Genomic DNA, 14,112 nt, shown 5'->3' on the forward strand with positions numbered 1-14,112 from the left:
GTAACCCAGCAAGCACAGCGAGGTTTATATCAGACCTGGCACCTTTGGGTATTGTACTCACTGGCTTAGGCATAAGGTTCAGGAAAGGTAATAGTCCCAGAATAAATCCTGCATGTTGAAAAGTGGTGCTGACACAGTCTATTTAAAGGTGACGTTGAGAGTTCCTTAACAAGTGTTCATATATAGTAGTTCGAGATTGCGTCCCTCTGCTGCCGTAATGCAGTGATATACCTTTGTGAGTATCCCATCTGAAATGTCTGACAGGTTTTCACAAAACACCCCGGGAATGAAAACCACCCCTTAAATTCTTCAAATGGGAGATTTTAGTTTTTTCCTTGTGAATAAATTTGGCAAAATGGGCTTTCATTCAGAATATTTTCATAACTAACTATATATCACCCAGATTTGTGCATGCACACAATTTCAGTGATTATAACTTCATCTGAATATGTATGTAGACATTAACACAGACGTTGTCAACATGACCTTTATCAGAATTATGAGATATGGGGAATTCGTTAAGCACTGTTGAAGCTGACTTGTTCTCTGACTTAATCATACAAAAGAAATTGAGATACGGGTTTATCAGTATCAAATTATCAATTTTAATACTTATCAATCTGATATTTCACTGAGTTCACAATTCGTCATTCTCTTTGTCAGATAGAAATCCTGTCAGTTATACCATTTTTTTAAGTTTGTCAAAGGAATAACAGAATGTATTTGGAGAACAGAAATAAAGACTTTAGCCAATAAGCCCACAATAAGCGTGTGGGCTGGTGCACATGGACAGCTAATTTTGGCATGAGTACATAGACACAATATAAACAGACTTGTACCTTTATCTGTTCTTCAGCAGCCAAAGAAAGGTCGTGTTTTAAGCAGTGATAGTGGACAATAAAGACAGCCTGGAATAATTTAGTCTCTAAAAACACAAACTACACAATAAAGCTCAAGGACATTATTATTTATTAGTGTAAGACCACCCAACCTGTCATCTAACTGAGCTTAAACCACTCACTGTTCTTATTTGTCTTCTTCCTAATACATCAGCCAATTGATTGGATGATCATCGGCAACAAGACCAAGCAAAGACATGAAGAGAAGAAGAAACTAAAGTCAGCAGCCAATAGGCAGGAATTCTGAAGGACTGTATTTCTACTTCCCACCTTTGCTCTTGTTTCCTCTCCTTGTTTTGATTAAATTAGACAATTAGTACCCGTCTGCCTGCTGACTCCCTATCTGTGCTGTGTCTGTATACTGGGTCCTTAAACCAAACTATAGGGACATAAATTCTGGAAAGAGGAGAACAATGGAACTGGGGAGATTTGGGAGAAGTGGATCCAGATGTAGAAGCCAATGGTTTGTTAGACAGTAGGTGGCTGGAATTCAGATGTAAAGAATCCTAAAGGAAGAAAAAGCATCCTGTCTCCCCCCATCTTCCTCTGTTCACCATTCTAATTCACCAATCCCACAACCATCTGTCCATCCTTTACCCATCCTAGAAAGATGTGACTCTTCTCTCATATTTTGTACATTTTCTTCTCTGCCCTCTCTTTTGCTTTCTCCTGCAGAGCTGCATGTGTCTGACATCCAGTCACTGACCCCACTAACCTGCTTGTTGTTTCTCAGATGCTCATCTTTACTCTCCTCTCACCCCAAAAGATCAGGCCAGATAGCTGCCTGGTTCTGCTGGAAGATTTTATGTGTGGATCAAATGAGCTAATAACAAACCTTCATTTATGGTAATTATAAACCCCCAAAAATGGGTAGGGTTATCTGGGACACACTATAGCTCATCTCATCATGCAGGCAACCCCTATGCAGAAGGTTAGGAGCCTGGGTTTGAATAAAATTGAATTGAATTGAAAGGTGTCTCATTGATGGCCGTAGAATCTAACAGGAACACCAAAACTATGTAAAAGTTGCTGGATCATCCAGGTCTGAAACATGAAACAAGCCAGTGAGGAAGTGGCTTCAACCTGCATTCTTTCCAAAGGCAGGCAGTAGGAGAATCCCTTGGCTACAAATAAAGTCTAGTTGATGCATGCTCAGTAATTCAGGTAAAGACCAGAACGTTGGTTCAGTTCATCAGGACGTAGCATTTTCAGTGGGAGAAGTGTTTCATCACTCATCCAAATGATTTCTTCAGTCTCAGCTGACTGAAGCTTTCCCCAGCCTTATAAACAAAGCAGCTGCATAATGATCAAAACTACACAGCAAATCCAGCATGTCCAAATTAACACTGTTGGATTTGATTTCAACACTATTAAAGTGTCTATAGAGGTCCACACCAGAGAGTGTTAATTTAACTCTTTTTGGAGAGTTGGTACGTTAACTCTGATTTAGTGTTAAACACCAAATCTGTCTGGAGTTGATAATTTAACACTTGGTGTTAAGAGTTTATATATTAACTCTCAAAGAGGATTTTAGTTTAACTACGTAAGAGTTATCTTCTAATTCATTCTAAAAAGCGGGAATTTTACTGTTCTGAACTTCTAGAAATTTCTTTTGGAAATAAACATTTACTAAAAAGATGCAATGGTTTTTGAAAAACATTTATTCTGAACTGTGCACCACAATTTCAAAACATTTTCTGAAAGATGTAACAGTATACATGTTCTCACTTTCATTAGAATTTTGTTTATCAAAAGGTCTGACATGGTAAATGCAAATAACAGCATTCTCAACACTTATTTCTTCAATACAATATGCATGTCCTTCATTCATCCCTTTGTGGAACTTCAACGCACTTCTGCTCTCCCCCATATTCCATCTTCACAAGCATATCCTGTGCGGAGATTGAATAAAAATTAGTTGACACTAATTAATGGCACAAATAATCCAGTAAACAATTGCAGCACAGTAAAAAAAAAAAGAAAAAGGAATCCTTTTTGAGCCATTACTTGTGTAAAGTATTTTCCCAAAAGACAAGGACACGGGCAACAGGTAATACTGAACTAAATGTAAAACCTCAACCTTTTTCATTTTTACCTAAACCGTGTGCACAAAACTCTGGAGGGATCTATGCTAACGTAGAATCCAGTCAGGACGTCTGCTACTGCTGTTTGCTCGTTTTTGTTTTTTTTTTTATGGGCGATCGTTTTCAGGCTTCAAGTAGCACCATTATACCAACATTTCACATTCTAGACATTGTTTTAGGTGTATTTGACCAAAGGTTTGACTGAAAATTCACATGCAAGCTTTTTTCCAAGGCTGTGGTATTTGCCCGCAAACAATACCTTTCAGCTAGCTAAAACAGAATATTATGCTATCACCGAGCAACATGGCTAATGCCTTTCACACAGCTTTGTCTCAACTCCAAAGAGCCACAGAAGTAAAAGCTCATAATAATAATTGAAACAATCTTTGAAAAAATGACTTACCAAGCATGGCAAACAACTCAAATATGTAGAGCAAAATGTTCTGAAAAGGCTTCACTTCAGCTTCGATTGGAGCCGTGCTGGGGGCGGAGTCTGTGAATTTACTCTATTGGTGTCATAGCCCCTGTCGGAGTTCAGAGTTAAGAGGTCAAGAGTTAATGTTTCCATTGTAACACCTCCAGATTTGACATAGAAACATTCATTTTTAACACTCGATTTTAACTACTATCATTTTACACCTCAGAGTTACATTAAAAGAATGTGACTCTGCTTAGAGTAAAATTAACTCTACTTTTGCAAGAAGACTATTAACACCAAAACATTTAACACTTTTGAATTTGCTGTGTAGCACCGCTGCATAGCAATGAGCCGTGAGGTCAGTTTCATGATCGCAGATATAATTGCCATGACCATTTATTCTCACAGAGAATTAGAGAATGGCTGCAATCACAGCATTGTAAGATGGTGAAAGATGTACTCTTAGGCCCCTCCACCATTCAGCGATGGTCATTTCATTTTTACATAAATGGCTTTGATGTTCCACCACTCAAACCAGTCGGCCCAGGATGGGCTTAACTACACCATATCTATTTATGCAAGGGATCCTGGGGACTGAACAATTTCTGGTTGTTACAGACGTCTGCAGAGATGCGGCTCAGCAATCACCTTCTTGACAAGTCTCGATTCCCAGTATTCAAGTGTCTCTGATCAAGAGAACACTGTGATATCCCATTAATTTCCACAATGATCATAAAACATGGTTTGGTTTAGAGTAAGCCAACTTTGTGACCTTATGACGAACCTTATTATTATATTTGATAGTGAGAAATACCCCTCTAAATCATTTAATTATTAAAAACAAGTACTGGCAATACGAATAAACACTGAATAATGAAAAACTAGATATCATATTATTTTGAATATTAATTGCAGAACTTTGTGGGTGCATGTATACCATGTCAACAAAGGTGGTATCAGTTCTAAAAACTTCGCACATTGTCAGGGCTTCTCCTTGCGACGCACAAACAGCTGTGCTTATCTTTGTCCTTGTGTGTTCGGCTGTGATTAAAAGGGCTCTTCAGTCTAAAACTCATTATATCCTCAAAAATTCGAGCCGCTGGGTTTTAGATTATTAGTGGTGATTTTCTCTCACTCCACATGTTTGCAAGAGTGCTTTTGTGCTAATGTTTGTGTGTGTGTGTGTGTGTGTGTGTGGACAGGGAGGAACAGATCTCAGTAGACGTTATTACACTGATAAACTGAGTGAGTATGTGTGTTCTTCATTATGTTTTCATCTGTGCCTACACTCATAAAGGTCCTTCAGCTGAAGTGAGCGGGTATTTTGCATTTATGAATGTGGCTGTATGCGTGGGTTGTGCTGAATTTATGCTGTCATTTATAACAGGATGCATTAAGTACAATGTGAAAACTCAGCTGCATTTGCATGGCAGACGTGCACGTGTTCCCATGTAAACTAGTGAGCATGTACGGTGCATTTGCATTTCTGTGTGCTTCTCTGCAGTTATTTCCGCATTTCCTGTAAAGTAAATTGTCAGTACCCAAAGAGAACAGACTGCTTGAGCAGATGTGCAGGAAACACCACCATTTCCATAATTACCTACAGAGAAAACATTCTCTGCAAAAATCTATTTAGTCCTCAAACGAATGTGCTCATAAAGTGACTGAGACAAACACAGTGAGCTGCAGGGCGAGGCTGTTCTTGAACCGAGTTAAATGGCAGCATGCTCCACTAAAAACTACTGTTTTAATCAATTTAATCTAAAGTAGTTCTAAAGTAACAATGTATGGGATTTTCATGTAATAAGAGCAGTTTTTCCATTTCATAACAATCTTACAAATGACCTAACATTTGTTCTTCTGAACTCCTTTGAGGCAGGGATTTGCATTTTTAGCCGAGTTTGGCCAGTTTAGACAAAATCCTCAAAATATAAAGTTTACTTTCTTCAACTGTAAAACTACTAAAACACTTACATGCTTTTACAACAACTGAGCATGTAAAAGTTGGTCAGAACTGAAGAGATTGGAATACCAGGAAGCAAGATTGCAGACATAGAGGACAGCTACAAGTACCTGAGAACCCAAAAGGCAAATGGGAACCATGAAGAGACCAGTAGGAAAGCTGAATCCACAAAATACCTGCAGCTAGTGGTGCAAGTCCTGAGGAGTCAGTTGAATTCTAAGAACAAGTTTTGGGAAATTCACACGTATGCCATGCTGGTTGTCAGATTCGCTGCTAGCTGGCCAAACGAGGAGAAGCCACAGACATCAAGACGAGGAAGCTCTTAAGCATGCATGGAGGGTTTCATCTCAAATGAGACTTTACACGAAGCAGAAGGAGGGAGGCCGAAGACTAGTCTGTGTCAGAACCAATAATTAGGATGAGACGATGAACATCCATGAGTACATCAGGAAGATGGCCACAACTGACCATGTGCTTAGTGAATAACTTGGCCAGCAGAAACAAGAAAAAGGAAGAGAAGCAAGAGGAGGAACCATCATTCAAAGACAGGTCCAGGCACGGCATGTACCACCGTCAGGCAGAAGTAGTGGGTGATATAGAGAAATTCTTCAAATGGCTGAACAAAGCTGGAATGACAGCACAGAGGCACTAATCATGGCAGCACAGGAACAAACTCTGAGCACAAGATCCAAAGAGGCTGGGGTCTATCACACCAGGCAAGACCCCAGGCTGTGTAAACATGCCCCTGAGACAATCCAGCACATAACAGCAGGGGGCAAGATGCTAGCAGGGAGGGCATACATGGAACGCCATAACCAAGTGGCTGGCATAGTTTACAGGAACATCTGTGCCGAGTATGGGCTGGAAGTCCTGAGGTCAAAATGGGAGACGCCCCCAAGGGTGGTCAAGAATGACAGAGCTAAGATCCTGTGGGACTTCCAGATACAGACGGACAAAATGGTGGTAGACAAACAGAAGAAGACGGCCATAGTGATAGATGTACATAGGAACATGATAAAATGCCAGGAGGTAAAATGACTAGTGTTAAAGTAGCCATACATAGTACACCATGCATGGCAGCAGGATATACACTCCTTGGTTTACTTGAAATAATTTTCTCAACGAAAATGTGACCTACAGCCCTGCAACAACAAAAAAGCATTCAGAAATTTACGTTTAAGAAGAAATCTCGTTCCAATATGAAAGAAAATATCTGAAGTGTTATGAGAAGCAGTGTCTACTGTAGATACCAATTTAATTAAATGTGATGACCGAAAGGTTTTATATTGTTAACTCAACCATTGTGTGACCAACTATTGAAATATTTCTTTTCATTGGACCTTGACAGAAGGCTTCCTGGTAAACTTGTCAAATGTAACTGCAAAGTGAATGTCTTTTTGTTGCTAAGGGAGAGACATTTGCTGTCCATAAATGAAATCCATTATGAACATGGGTGACTGGCAGTGGTTGCTTGTGCACCTATCAAAAAGACAAGACAAATGTATTTCCCTCAATTGCCAAAGCACTAATAACCTCTTCACTCTGAATCATAAAAAAGGAAGCAATTACATTGGGGTTTTTTTCACCTTTTATGTTGCGATTCTGTGGTTCAAGAATAATTTGTGCTTTCATTACCTGTTTTAAAGTCAGTGGAATAAACATCTAATATGACTTTAATATCATGGAATTTCATCCACTAAACACCTTCTCCTGGGTCTTTTCACACAGTAAGTTTGTCTTTGATGTATCCAGTTTAGAGATAATGCAATAAAATGAGGTACCAAAGTAATATGTCAGATACCGCTTTGCATTCTAAATGAACCTTTGACACCCTAAAATCAGCACACACCAGATATTCATGAAATTTCTGCTGCCCTCAGGTGAATGTATGGCTATTCACCCTATGCAGCGAGCTTAACATAAGAGGAGATGGTTCCAGGAACGACAGGACACATCGCTTTGTCTTTGTGTCTTTAACGGACCGTTTTTTCCTCTTTTAATTTGTAAGACTGTGAACATACAGTAAAATAATACATAAGCATCAGTATCAACATATTTTGTAAACAAAACAGAAGTTAGCAACATAGCTTTCCTTATGCTTTACATTCATCACTAACATCTTTCCTTATACGTTCAAATAACCTTTTAAGTAACATGAAAGTAACAAATCTTACAGAAAGTGAAGTTAGACATTGCTTACTTACAGATTATGGCTCAACAAACTCCCCAACGATGTAAACTGAGCTTAAAGTTGTGCAGCTTGTTTTCTGCTCCATGCATTTTCTCACACTGCCTGTGTGAACTTTTCCTGCTGTTTTCAACACATCACCAAAGGGGGCAGTGTAGTGCACACCAAATAACCAAAGAAGAAGCCACAAACTGAAGGGGTAATACTGCCCACTATTGGGAAACCCGAGAAATGCGCCAGCCAAAGAAACCCAACAAAGTAACAACCGAGGGGCAGAATACTCCCCGCCTGACATCCATGGAATGTCACCCTCAACTAACATGTAAAAGGCAAGTGACATACAATGAAACAAAGCTTCTGCTTCTAAGTACAATCCTTAGACACCAATAGCACAACCTCACTTATAGGCCTTATGTAGCACTTGTTTTCACCCTTGCGGAAAATCCTCACCTCTATCTTCCTTACAAGCCCATCCTCACTGGGAAAGGTTTTGGTGATAAGTCCAAGTGGCCAGTTGTTCCTATGTTCGAGTGTCTCTCTTAAAAGAACAACATCTCCTGTTTGTAGGTTAGGCTTTACTGTTTTCCATTTGCGGCGGTCCTGAAGTCCTGAGATGTATTCTTTTTTCCATCGTCTCCAGAAGACATCAGCGAGGTATTGTACGCGCCTCCATTGAGCTTTGAACAGATCACTGTTTCCAAACTGACCTGGTGGGATTGGTGGGGTCGTAACCTTTTGCGTGAGCAGCATGGCTGGGGTAAGGATGACTGGGTTATCTGGATCTGCAGAAACTGCTGTTAACGGACGAGCATTCACTATTGCAGTGACTTCAGCCATTAAGGTCACTAGTATTTCATGGGTAAGCTTTGCATTCCTGTGTTCTAGGAGCATTGCATCAAGGATTTTGCGCGTGACCCCAATCATTCGCTCCCAGGAGCCAGCCATATGCGACGCATGTGGGGGGTTGAATAGCCATTTGCAGCCAGAGTCTTCAAGAAAGCTGTTTAGTTTGCTGTTGTAGCAGCCCTGTTTGTCTATTTGCAGCTCTTTGCAGGCACCCACAAAATTTGTCCCACAATCGGACCTAAGAAGTTTGACTGCTCCTCTGATGGCAAAAAAACGACGCAGGGCATTGATGAATGATGACGTGTCCATTGATTCTATAACTTCAATGTGAATGGCCCGTGTACTCATGCACGTAAATATGACTGCCCATCGCTTTGCATCCGCTTGCCCACCACGCGTTTTTCTGACAGTGACAGACCAGGGCCCGAACACATCAAGCCCTACATGTGTGAACGGAGGGTCAGTGGACAGCCTATCCTCTGGTAGCTCAGCCATAATCTGTTCCTGCTGTCTGCCTCTTAGTTTTCGACATGTCACGCAGCTGAATATCATTTTGCTTATTGCTCTTTTTCCTCCCACAATCCAAAAGCCTGCAGCTCTGACTGCTCCTTCAGTAAAATGTCTGCCCTGATGGCATACTTTCACATGGAAGTGTCTTATAATGAGCTGGGCAAGGTGGTGTTTGGCAGGGATGAGGATAGGATTTGTTTCATCCGAAGTCAACTGTGCTCGTCTTAGTCTCCCACCCACTCTGAGGATTCCATTTGTGTCAAGAAATGGGTTCAGTTTGCTAAGTGGGCTTGAACTTTTGAGGGGCATACTCTTTTCAAGCTGTCTTATGTCTTCTGCATAGATTTCTCTTTGGACAGTGCGAATGATAATGATCTTAGCTTGATCGAGCTGCTTTTCGGTTAAATGCTCACTACAGCTGTGCCAGCCCTGACAGGTGCCTTCTATGTTCTGCTTAAAGGACTGAACAATGTGTCGGAGTCTAGATATAGCCTTCAGTAGTACATTCCAACTAGAAAACCTTTCGAATCTGGCACTACTGAGAACATCCTTTGCAAGAGTGGTAACACAAGTAGTTACCTCATGACGCAGTTCGTTGTCAGTCTCTGGGTCTACAAGATCAAACGACTCTGCCTGAGATTGACCTATTTCTGACTTGGTAAGAAAAGCAGGTCCACTGAGCCATGTGGAGGTAGAAAGCTGCTCAGCAGGTAATGCGCGCGTGGCATGATCAGCCGGATTTAAGTGAGTGGGCACATAATGCCACTGGTGAGCTTGTGTGGATCGCCTGATGCGTTCCACTCTGTTGTGCACGTAGATGTAAAAACGCCTCTTTGTGTTGAAGATGTAACCAAGGACTACTTTGGAGTCTGAATAGAAGCTCACCTGATCAACTGCGACGTCCAGCTCGTCCACGACCAACTCTGCCACCTCGACAGCCAGGACCGCTGCACAGAGCTCAAGTCTGGGTATGGTGATGTCTGGTCTTGGGGCAAGCCGTGCCTTGCCGAGAAGGAAGCCCACCTCATTATGACCATCTCTGTCTGTGAGTTTAAGGTAGGCAACAGCGGCCACTGCCTTGGTAGAGGCATCGCAGAAAACATGGATTTCCTTAGTTACTGCTGCAGAGAGTGGTATTGAGGTGAACATTCTGGGAATCTCAAGTTGTTGTAGATGTTTGAGGGAGTGTTTCCACTGTTGCCACTGTTGTAATTTGTCTTTAGGGAGTTCAGTGTCCCATTCACAAATGTCAGTGGAAATGTCTCTGAGTATGACCCTGCCCTCTACAATGACAGGGACAGCAAAGCCGAGTGGGTCATACACACTATTAACGACTGACAATACTCCACGCTTGGTAAAGGGCTTCTCATTGACGGTTATTTGGAACCTGAACAAGTCTGTAGACAGGTCCCAGCCCAAGCCCAAGCTTCTCTGCATGGGTGTCTGCCCAAGGTCAAGGCCCTGCATGTCAGCTGCAAGGTCCTCACTTGGAAAAGCGTTTGTGATGGTAGGACAGTTGGATGAGATTTTATGTAGGCGTATGTTACACTGAGCCAGCATCTTCTGAGCCCCACAGAGAATGTTGATGGCCTCATCAGTGGAAGGAAATGATTTTAGTCCATCATCCACATAAAAGTGGCGTTCAATGAACTCTCTTACATCATTGCCGTGTTCTTTTTCTCCCTCCATCGCTGTTCGTTTCAGTCCATAAATGGCCACTGATGGGGAGGGGCAGTTCCCGAACACGTGGACTCTCATCCTGAATTCCTGTACTTCTCCATCCAGATCATGGTTTTTGAACCACAAGAAGCGAAGGTAGTTGCGGTGGTCTTCTCTGACAACAAAATTGTAAAACATTTGCTCCACGTCGGCCATGACTGCGTATGGGTCAGACCTGAAACGCATCAGAACTCCCACAAGAGTATTATTGAGATCTGGCCCTTTTAGTAGCACCTCATTGAGAGAAACATTGTTGTATTGCGCACTTGAATCAAAAACCACCCTAATTTTTCCTGGCTTCTGAGGGTGATAAATGCCAAAACTAGGGAGATACCAGCATTCTTGTTCTGGAGCTAAAGCTGGAGCTGGTTCAGCGTGGTCCTTACTGAAAGTTTTGTCTAAAAACTCAATGTAATGTTCTTTCATTTCAGGTTTCTTTTTCAGTGTTTTGCGGAGCGTCATTAAGCGACTGAGGGCTTGGTCCCTATTGTTGGGTAAACGCTGTCTGGGGGAGCGGAATGGGAGTGGAGCTACCCAATTGTTCGCCTCATCTTTAGTAAAGTCTCTGTGCATAATTTCCAGGAATAATGCATCTTCTACTGAAAGAGCCGTTTTGTCATCATCTGCTGTTTGCTGGAAAATGTGTCTGCCTACTTCTGCTTGTGTCTTCTCGAATTTAGGACAGCTTTCTGTGTATTTGTCTTTTATATAGATTTTGCTTGCACAGGGGCTAAGGGAGGTAGGGCGCCCGTTATTCAGAATGTCTGTCTTGAAAGAGTTTACTGTGGGTTTGTGGGCACCTGAGAGGCAGACATCGCCTACAACCACCCATCCCAGATCGAGGTGTTGGGCATAAGGTGCACTGTTTGGACCATTTACCTGACTGCGAACCTTGTGAGCTTGGATGATGTCCCGGCCCAAGAGGAGGAGAATGTCCGCGGCTGGGTCCAGAGGAGGGATCTGTGAAGCGAGTGCGTGTAGATGAGGGTGAGCCGACACAGCCTCCTTGGTGGGTATCTCATCTCTATTATCTGGAATGTGATCACATTCTGTTAGTGTGGGCAGCACCATGGACACTTTCCCATTTACATCCTGAATAATGAAATTAGTTGCTCTGCGTCCTCCAGCCTCTGACAAACCTGCACATGTTTTCATGGTGTATGGGAGCATAGCGCCTTTTACATTAAACATGTCGAAGAAAGCAGACCTGGCTAAGGATGAGTTGCTTTGATCATCCAACATGGCGTACATCCTCTTTTTCTCTTCAGGATTTGTGCGGGGATACACGTCGACTAAACAAATCTTAGAGCAGGATTTGCCTTTTAGACCTGGGCCACACACCTCTGTGCAAGCAGTTGTGGTTACAGGGCTTGAAGGATCAGACTCCCCGCCGTGGCTTTGAGGCAGGAGGTTAGAGTCCTTGGTTGCCCACAGAGGTGGACCAGCATGCATGGCAGACACATGAGCGTCACTATTACATTCTGAGCATTGGATAATGGCTTTGCAATCGTTAGCTCGGTGACCTGTGGAAGAACAACACTTATAACAAATAGCATGTTCTTTGAGGATGCTTTTCCTTTCATCTAGTGTTTTTGACCTAAAACCCCTGCATTTAGCAAGTGAATGGGGCTTGTGGTGAATAGGACATTGTCTGTCTGGGTTGAGAACTGACGTTCGAGCTGTGACATTTGTTTGACTAATATCTGTTCTGTTCACTGCAACCGCACCTCTGTATTTAGTTGGTTTCAACAATGGCTTATCAGGTTTTGGAGCTACTATGTTTGAACTTTGTAACATAAAGCTAGGATCTGTTTTCATTTCTGCATAATCATTTATAAACTGAACAAAATATGAGAAAGGTGGGTAAACTGCACCGTTGTCCCTTTTGTATTTTGTCCCCTGTTTCACCCAGGACTCCTGGAGTCCGTAGGGGAGCTTTTCCACTATCGGGTTTATCCCCCTTGGGGTGTCCAGAAAGCTAAGGCCGGGTAGATAATTTTCACTTTGTGCATATTCTAACTCCAACAGGAGCTCTGCAAGCTCCTGCAATAAGTGAGTGTCCTTATTAGATATTTTTGGAAAAGACTGTAAGCGTTGGAAAAGTGCTGCTTCGACTACCTCTGGAGAACCAAAACTTTTGTCCAGACGTTGCCACAAACGTTGAAGACCTGCGTGTGGGTTGTTCACATGGACCGCCCTGATCCTCAGCGCATGTTGTAGTGACTCCCCGCTGAGCCACTTGGTGAGAAGGTCAAGCTCTTCGCTGAACTTGAGGTTGAGGCCTTCTATGGCGTTGCGGAAAATGGACTTCCAGGACAAGTAAGACTCAGGACGGTTGTCAAAAACCTTGAATCCCGCTGTCAGCAGATCACGGCGTGCTAGATAGGCTGTGAAATCTGAGAGTTCAGTCTTTGGAGGCAATGAAGGTTTAGGCTGGGTTGCAATGTCAGTTTTTCTGTTTATAGGAGGGGACTTTGGTTGCTCCTGATCTACAAAATCAGTGAGATGTTCACCTGGAGAGGAGGCAACTGGTGGTTGACTCTGACGTAGATGCTGAGCGTTGTTATTACCAACCAGTTGTCCTGTATCAGGCTTTCCGTCTTCATTAACTACCAAGCTGCGGTTAGCGAAGTGAGCGTTCACATAATCTTGAGCGCGTCTGATGGAAGGAGGTGTTTTAGAGGAGACTCCTTGTTCTGTGAGGTCAACAGCGTCATGCTCCTCATCGGCTGCCGCTTCCAGGACATGAGCTGCGGCGAGCGCTGCTTCAGCCTCACCCTCCTTCTTTAGAGCGTTTAGTGTTGCCTCGATGCGTGCCTTCTCAACCTCCATGTCGATCTGGCGTTTGGCGTACTGTGCTCTAGTGCGGGCGGCTTCTGCTTCTGCTCTGGCTCGGGCTGCAGCTTGACTGGCCGATGAACGACGTGAAGAGCGTGAAGAGCGTGAGTGGCACTCTGACCGGACCACCATCTGGGAGAGAGGCGGTGACGCTTCAGGCTGAGACATCTTGGGTGCTTGATAGGTAGATAATCTTCTTACTCTGCTGCCCTCAGGTGAATGTATGGCTATTCACCCTATGCAGCGAGCTTAACATAAGAGGAGATGGTTCCAGGAACGACAGGACACATCGCTTTGTCTTTGTGTCTTTAACGGACCGTTTTTTCCTCTTTTAATTTGTAAGACTGTGAACATACAGTAAAATAATACATAAGCATCAGTATCAACATATTTTGTAAACAAAACAGAAGTTAGCAACATAGCTTTCCTTATGCTTTACATTCATCACTAACATCTTTCCTTATACGTTCAAATAACCTTTTAAGTAACATGAAAGTAACAAATCTTACAGAAAGTGAAGTTAGACATTGCTTACTTACAGATTATGGCTCAACAAACTCCCCAACGATGTAAACTGAGCTTAAAGTTGTGCAGCTTGTTTTCTGCTCCATGCATTTTCTCACACTGCCTGTGTGAACTTTTCCTGC

This window comes from Diplotaxodon limnothrissa, linkage group LG2 (genome assembly GCF_057381915.1).
Source record: "Diplotaxodon limnothrissa isolate DT_005_m linkage group LG2, D_limnothrissa_male_GT1.1, whole genome shotgun sequence".
Classification (NCBI taxonomy): Eukaryota; Metazoa; Chordata; class Actinopteri; order Cichliformes; family Cichlidae; genus Diplotaxodon; species Diplotaxodon limnothrissa.